We start from the raw sequence: 7,261 nt of genomic DNA, 5'->3' as shown, positions 1-7,261 counted from the left end.
TGAAATTAAATGAAAGGACTCATGAAACATTTCATGCTTGTTCTGCATTTTGTGTGTGTCTTATTTTAGTTACTTGAAATCTCAGGCACTTTAGTTTTGAAATACAAAAGGTGCACTGAAGTTAGATCTATCTGAGCTTATGTGTTCAGTGCTACAATAGCATCTGGATTTAAATAAACTTTCTACTATAAATGCATAGTAAACAAAAATATCAGAAAGTGGACAACTCCTTTTTGTGCTTTTTCAAAGATTAATACTTGCCTGTCTGTCCCTAGTTACACTTCCAGCAATATTTATCATTGATTCAAGTTGGCAAAAGTAGTGATAGTGTGGGATAAGCAAGAAATCAGTCTGGATAAAATATCCTTACCCCTTTGATTTAATTTGGGAAACTGAATTCTTTGTTTGAAATAATGTTTTATATAGGATTTTTTCCCTCAGCCTTGCTGAATTCCCACCTAACAAAGGACAGGTAAAAGACCATAAATGTAGAGCTATCTTTACAAAGGGGACTGAAGCACAAGTCAGATATGAGTTGCATGGTTTGTCCTCTGTAAGTAAGCTATTCTTTCACCTTCTAGCAGACCAGTGGTGCATTACCTTTCTGGAGGAATTCCAGAGAAAACTACCAGTTCTTAAAAATTTGCACAAGAAACTAATGCAAAATTACAGATGAAAACAATAAGAGAGTCCATCTTTTTTTAGAGATTAGCTTCCACAGAATATTTATGGAATAGTACTTCCATAGTATCAGCAGAACCATCAGTTTTGCAAGAGTAGTGCTGATGAGCACTCAACCTTGCTAAAGCAGGCTGGGAGCTGCCCTGCCTGTGTGCTGCTGCCTTTGGCCTCCATGCAGGGGGGGCCTTGGCACAGAGCACACTACTTCTATCAAAATGTGACTGCTTTCCATATGTTGAATTTATTTTTCTGGCAAATAGGAAAGCACTAAACTGAAGATGTTTCAGAAAATAAAAATAGTATGACAATTTTGTCAGCATTAAAGATGCTTGGATAAACCAAGTGCAATCAAATACTGATAGCATGTACATAACTCCTCACACTTAAAAATAGCCTTTTACACTTCATTAATCTCAATGTTTAAGCAGATGATGGAGGTTTAGGAGTAAACGAGTGCTAGCTTTCAAGTAGATATGTCCTAAATAATTTATAGTTAAAATACATGTCACTGCTGCTACACAGACATGAATGTTGCAAAAATCATACAGCTGAAGTGAATATACCTAGAGATTACAAGGAGATAGCAACAGCTATAGGGCAGGGATCATCTTCTGTCTGTACTCTGAAATGCCTGCCAGGCTTTTAGGTGGTGTGAAAACAGAGTAAAAAGTAACATTTTCATGAGGCGTATGTAGCATAAAGGTCAATCATCACATTTTTCAAACTACGTCTCTTTGTTACAACATAAATGTTGCTATTTCACAAGAGTATTTAAAAACAGATGTTATTTTAAAAGGCCAGTGTTGTATTCTCATTAAATCAATAAAAAGCCAGGAAATCCCTGGAATTAGAAAACCTATACAGCTGTCCTCCTTACCTCTTATCCGTGTGACATAGAAATGCAGATTGTGACTGCATTGTGCAGATCTTAGCAGTGAATGCAGCTTTACAAGGTGCTTAGATTGAGTCTATTTCTTCTCACTTAAAGTTACATTATGCTAGACTTAAGACATGCTTTATTTACATGCATTCAATCTCTAGTGGGAGTTTATATACTGTGCACTGGATAATTCTCTAAGTGAACAACAGTCCAGCATCAAGAAGAGTTTCATGCAGAATACAAATAGAAAGCATTAGACAACTACCTCCCAGGGACAGTGAGTTCCCTGGGCTTACGTTGGGGATGAGGATTGGTCGATCTGTTCACCCTCCGGGGCTGTCTGGAATTACAGATCAGGGACCTTATTGTCATCCCCCAGCTGCTGCACAAAGCCACTAGAAGAAAGGAGATTTACGAGTATTTCAGCAGCACTGAACAAGGGATACAGCAGCTATACAACTGGGAGTACAGTGGCTCTAAATCTGTAGGCATTATGCAAAAAGAAAATGCAGAGTTCGGCATCAAGGGAGCTCTCCCAGAGCAATAGGACATCTTTGTAAATTCTCTAAAGAATAAATTTAACAGTTATTAAAGAACAACACCCTGTTATTGCAGTCACTGAACTTTACAACACAAGGAAAGATGCAAGGGATTTTCAGAAAGACATCTGTCATTTAACAGTGACAGTGACCTCAGCACAGACAAGAAATTCAAATCCCCAGTGGTGGAAACAAATTAACCCCTTGGTACACAGTGGGCTGAGAACTCCAGCATTAGGACTGCTGTGCACTCTAACAGCAGTAACAGGCTACACTAAGTTTTACATTCAGCCAAGCAATAGATGGAATGAGGGATATTCTTTAAATTATAATTGTTGTACACAAAATGTTATGACATTATTTAACATATGCTACTGACAGTCACAGAACATCACAAAACATTTAGGTTGGCCAAGACTTTTCAGATCATTGTGTTCAACCACTAGCCTAACACTGCCAAGTGCACCACTAAGCCATGACCCTAAGTGCCACACCTACATGTCTTTTTAATACCTGCAGGGATGGTGATTCAGCCACCTCCCTGAGCAGCCTGTTCCAAAGGCTGATAAACCCCTCAGCGACAAAATTTTCCCCAATATCCAATCTAAACTTTCCCTGATGCAATTTGAGGCCCTTTCCTCTTGCTTGTCCTACTGCCTGTGACCAGGGAGAAGAGACTGACCCCTGCCTCATTACAACCCCCATTCAGGAAGTTGTTGACAGTGACACAGTTCCCCTCGAGCCTCCTTTACCCCAAACATCCCCAGCTCCCTCTGCAGCTCCAGACCCTTCACCAGCCCTGTTGCCCTTCTCCGGACATGCTGCAGCACCTCAATGTCCTTTTTGTAGTGAGGGGCCCAGAACTGGACACAGTATTCAAGGTGCAGCTTCACCAATGCTAAGTACAGGGAGAGAGCAACTGCCCTGGTCCTGCTGGCCACATTGCTGATACGGGCCAGGGCCAGGCCTTCTTGGCTACCTGGGCACACACTAGCTCATGTTCAGACAGCGGCCCCAGCTCCTTTTCCTGTGGGCATCTTCCATCCACCTTCCCCAGACCTACAGTAGGGCATGAGGTCATTGGAACCCAAGGGCAGGATCTGGCATTTTGTGTTGTTGAACTTCATTCCACTGGCCTCAGCACCCCAGCCTGTTGAGATTCCTCTGCAGAGCCTTCCTACCCTCCAGGAAAAAGACCCCTGCTCAATTTGGGCAGAAAGCCTGTGAAATGAGGGTATACTCATTCCCCCCATCCAGATCATTGATAATGATATTAAACAGAACTGGTCCCAATGTGCCCTGGCCTCCAGTTACTGGAACACCACTTGTGACCACATACCAACTGGATTTAACTCCATTCACCACCACTTTCTGGGCCCAGCCCTCCAGCCAGTTTTTACCCTACAAGGAGTAAACCTGTCCAAGTCATGAGCAGCCCCTTTTTCTCAAGGAAAATGATGTGGGAGACAGCATCAAAGGCCTCACTGAAGTTTAGACAGGTAACATCCAGTCTTTCCCCCACTCACTAAGCAGGTCACTGTATAAGACACAAGCAGCACCTGTGTTTCCTAAACCCCTGCTGGCTGGTGCAGGTCCCTGCTGTCCTGCGTGTGCTGTGTGATTGCACTCAAGATCTGCCCCATGACCTTCCCCAGCACTGAGGTCAGGCTGCCAGGCCTGTAGGGACTCACCCTCCTTTCGCCTTTCTTGTAGATGGCGAACGTGACACCTAAATTCCAACCACGTGGGCCTCCCTGTTAGCCAGGGCTGCTGGTCAGCGATGGAAAGCAGCGATGAGCACTTCTGCCACCTCCCTCAGTAGCCTTTGGTAGCTCTTGCTGATCCTTTACTCACCATTTACCCTTGGATTATGGGGGCTTCATCCTGCTGCCTGTCCCTGCCTTCCAGCTCAGGAGGCTGGCTACCCAGACAATAACTGCTTTTACTATTAGACTGAGGTGAAGAAGGCATTAAATACCTCAGCCTTTTCCCCATCATTCGTCATTGTTTCCTCCTATATTCAATAGATAATGGAGAGTCTCCTTATCCCTCCTTTTGTTGCTAAAGTATTGATAGAAGCATTTATATAGAAATATATAGAAATCTTTATACTTCAAAAGGTGCAAATTTCAATTACAGAAATAAACCCTTCATGGAAAGGCATCTATAATGCGGTGTTCTAGGACTAGACACAAAAGTAGGAAGGCACCATCCTCTGTATATACCCATTTCACACAGCACTTGGGTTTGACCAAGAGGGCGTTCAGTCAGTCAGATTCAGAACTGGGATACCCTAGAGATCCTGCAAATTCTCTCTTAGGAAATGCTACAACACTGACCCGCAACCTGGCCCGACTCCAAATGCTACACATAGTCTGTTAGATAGTTAGGGAGAAATACAAAATCTGACCAGAAATACAAAATCCAGACACTCAGCTGATGTCTGCAGGACAAGAATAGAGACAGGCCAGAGACATTACTCCATCCCAATGACTCTAGTATGCCATGATACATATGGAGAGCAGGCCCAGATAAGAAGCTCTAAGGAGTAAGACATTCAGCACTGCTTGATGCAAACTCTGATGGTAAGGCAACTGTTAACAGTCTACTGCCACATGTGTAGTAGTTAATTAGCTCAGCTGTGTTCTAAGGCATTCAAACAGGCTCCATAGTGTTTCAGTGTGAAAAGAGCAAGATTGATTTACAGGTACATTTGGAGGAACGACTGATGGTTAATGATGCAGCAATCTTACTGATAAGAAAATAAAAGGATATGGACAACCATTTTATTAGCTGGTGATGAAGGACATCATCTTAAGACCTATCTGAAGTGAGAAGATTGAAAAGGACTACACAATAAACAAGATGTTCCTTTTAAATGGGCCACGTTAAACACTTGTGGCCCTTTTAAGTCCATACAGCTGTTCTGCTCTTCAAAATCTTTGACAAATATTCACTTATATACACAGTAGGTTGTGCTTATTCACAGTACATGCACTGCTCCTGCCACCATGTTACCCATCCTTAGCTTTTCTGATGACCCACAAAAACTCCCAACATTGCTGACTTACCTTCACAGTTTTGGGTATATAAAGAACTGTACAAACACAGCAACAGTTTGGAACACATGTCCTAGAGTCCACAAGGAAGATGTCCAAGGTAAACAGGAATGAAGATGGTAAGTCTCCATAAAAAGAACAGCCACGTTTGTTGCAAATACCCAAATGTTTCACCTGCAGGGGACCAGAAAGGCAAGCAGGTTATTTATTCCTCATTCTCCTGTAACACTTGGTAATCTTCAAACCATGGGAGAAGAAAAAAAAAAAAGCAACCCACCACAAAAATCCCTCAACCACACTTCTGCATACAGAAAGGACTTTATTTTAAATCAGAATCAGAGGATAGTAAGGGGTTGTGGGGTCTTAAGAAGTCTTCTCTTTTGTTTTTGTCTCAGCAGATTCTGATGCTCAAATTTACCCTCTGGGTATTTACTCCTTTCCCTGTTGGCATCAGCTTTGAAGTAACAAAGAATGGGATGAGAAAAGCTTAGATTTGCAGAGTAAGATCAGAAGCTCTTTTGTATTAGATGTTGGACTTCAGTTTATACACCTTTTTATTTATACAGAAAAGATTATTATTCATCAGCTAACTTTACTTTAAACCAGACAAATCTGTTTCACTTGAGGTACAGGACTTAACTTTAAAGAGAAGTACACTATCATAAGCCTATAAACGTGACACAATTTTAGAAATTAACTTTAAGAAATTTAACAGATGGTATATTACTCATTTTTGCATTTAAGTCAGATTTTAGCAGGCTTCACTGCTAAATTCAATGTAACTTTCTAATCATCTCACATGATTTGAGGGACTTCACTGCAGGCTTTTGACTCAAGAGGATGTGGGATTTAGCAAGGGTAGGAGAGATCCAACTCCCTGCTTGCTATGGGCATTCCTTACAATAAAGTTTCTCCCTACAATCTTAAATCTGAGTGGGCGAGGAGTTCAGTTAGTAGGATAACCAACTGAAGAAAAGCTCTGGATCCTCTATTTTAGGGCTACTTAGAGCAGAAGACATTCTAGAAGCTGAAAAATACATTTAAAGAAAAGCTTCATTTTTTTGTAAAAGTCTGATAGACAACAAGAAGAAAATGTAAAGCTTCTATTCAGCAAGCTGAAAACTGATTTCACTCTACAGACACAGCAACAGTTTGGAACACATATTCTAGAGTCCACAAGGAAGATGTCCAGGGTAAATAGGAATGAAGATGGTAAGTCTTCTTATCTTTCACATCCTTAGCTGTAACAAAAACAGGAAAAGCCAAAGCAAGAGTATCTAAAGGCTTGTTTCAAGATTTCAATCCTTCACACAGCATGAAATCAAGTCAAGTATTACACAAGTATGATACTAATCATCCTACAGTTATATTATGTAGCAAAAAATAATTGTAGGTAAAAACCTTAGCGCATTTTGGCTGCAATACACGTAAGAGCTTGCATATATGGCAATTAATTCCTGTGAGCAAACTGCAAGGATTAGGGCCCATATTTCTTACTACTCTACTGGCTACCTTCCAAGTTCAACCCTAAAGAAAACGGTTGAACTTGGAAGGTAGCCAGTAAAAAAACAAACAAAAACTCCACATAGTATTTGTCAACATTTCACAGAGCAAAAAGACTGAAGTTCTAGCTCCTGACATAGGTAGAATGTGAGACAAGTTGTATGTACTCTTCAGCACAACTATAAACCAAGAACACCATCCAGTCCTACGAAAGATTAAAAATGTATCAGGATGTTTCCAGCAGAAATAAGAATAGCATTAGTATCATCATGCAAGTCAAAACTTTGCCACTCGTGTGTAATGCAAATCACCACCTGAAACATTCCATACCATCATGACCACTCAGATGAGAGGCACCAAACCTCCTCTATTGATTCCACTCAAGACCCTAAAAAGTTATACAGCTCATGCTGTTAATTCCTAAGATAGACAAGAATACACCACATGTAAACACAGTAAAAGCACACTTCCCCCAGGCACACAATGAGAGCCCAAGTACTTACCTGTCCTGGCAGGTAGAGTCTGAATATATAAAAACTCCATAATAAATGAGTCACTTAAACTACAAACTTCAATGATAGTATTAATCAAGATTTAAT

The sequence above is a fragment of the Haemorhous mexicanus genome, chromosome 9 (genome assembly GCF_027477595.1).
Source record: "Haemorhous mexicanus isolate bHaeMex1 chromosome 9, bHaeMex1.pri, whole genome shotgun sequence".
In the NCBI taxonomy this organism is placed as follows: domain Eukaryota; kingdom Metazoa; phylum Chordata; class Aves; order Passeriformes; family Fringillidae; genus Haemorhous; species Haemorhous mexicanus.
The sequence above is the reverse complement of the archived record's forward strand: the minus strand, read 5'-3'. Positions refer to the sequence as shown.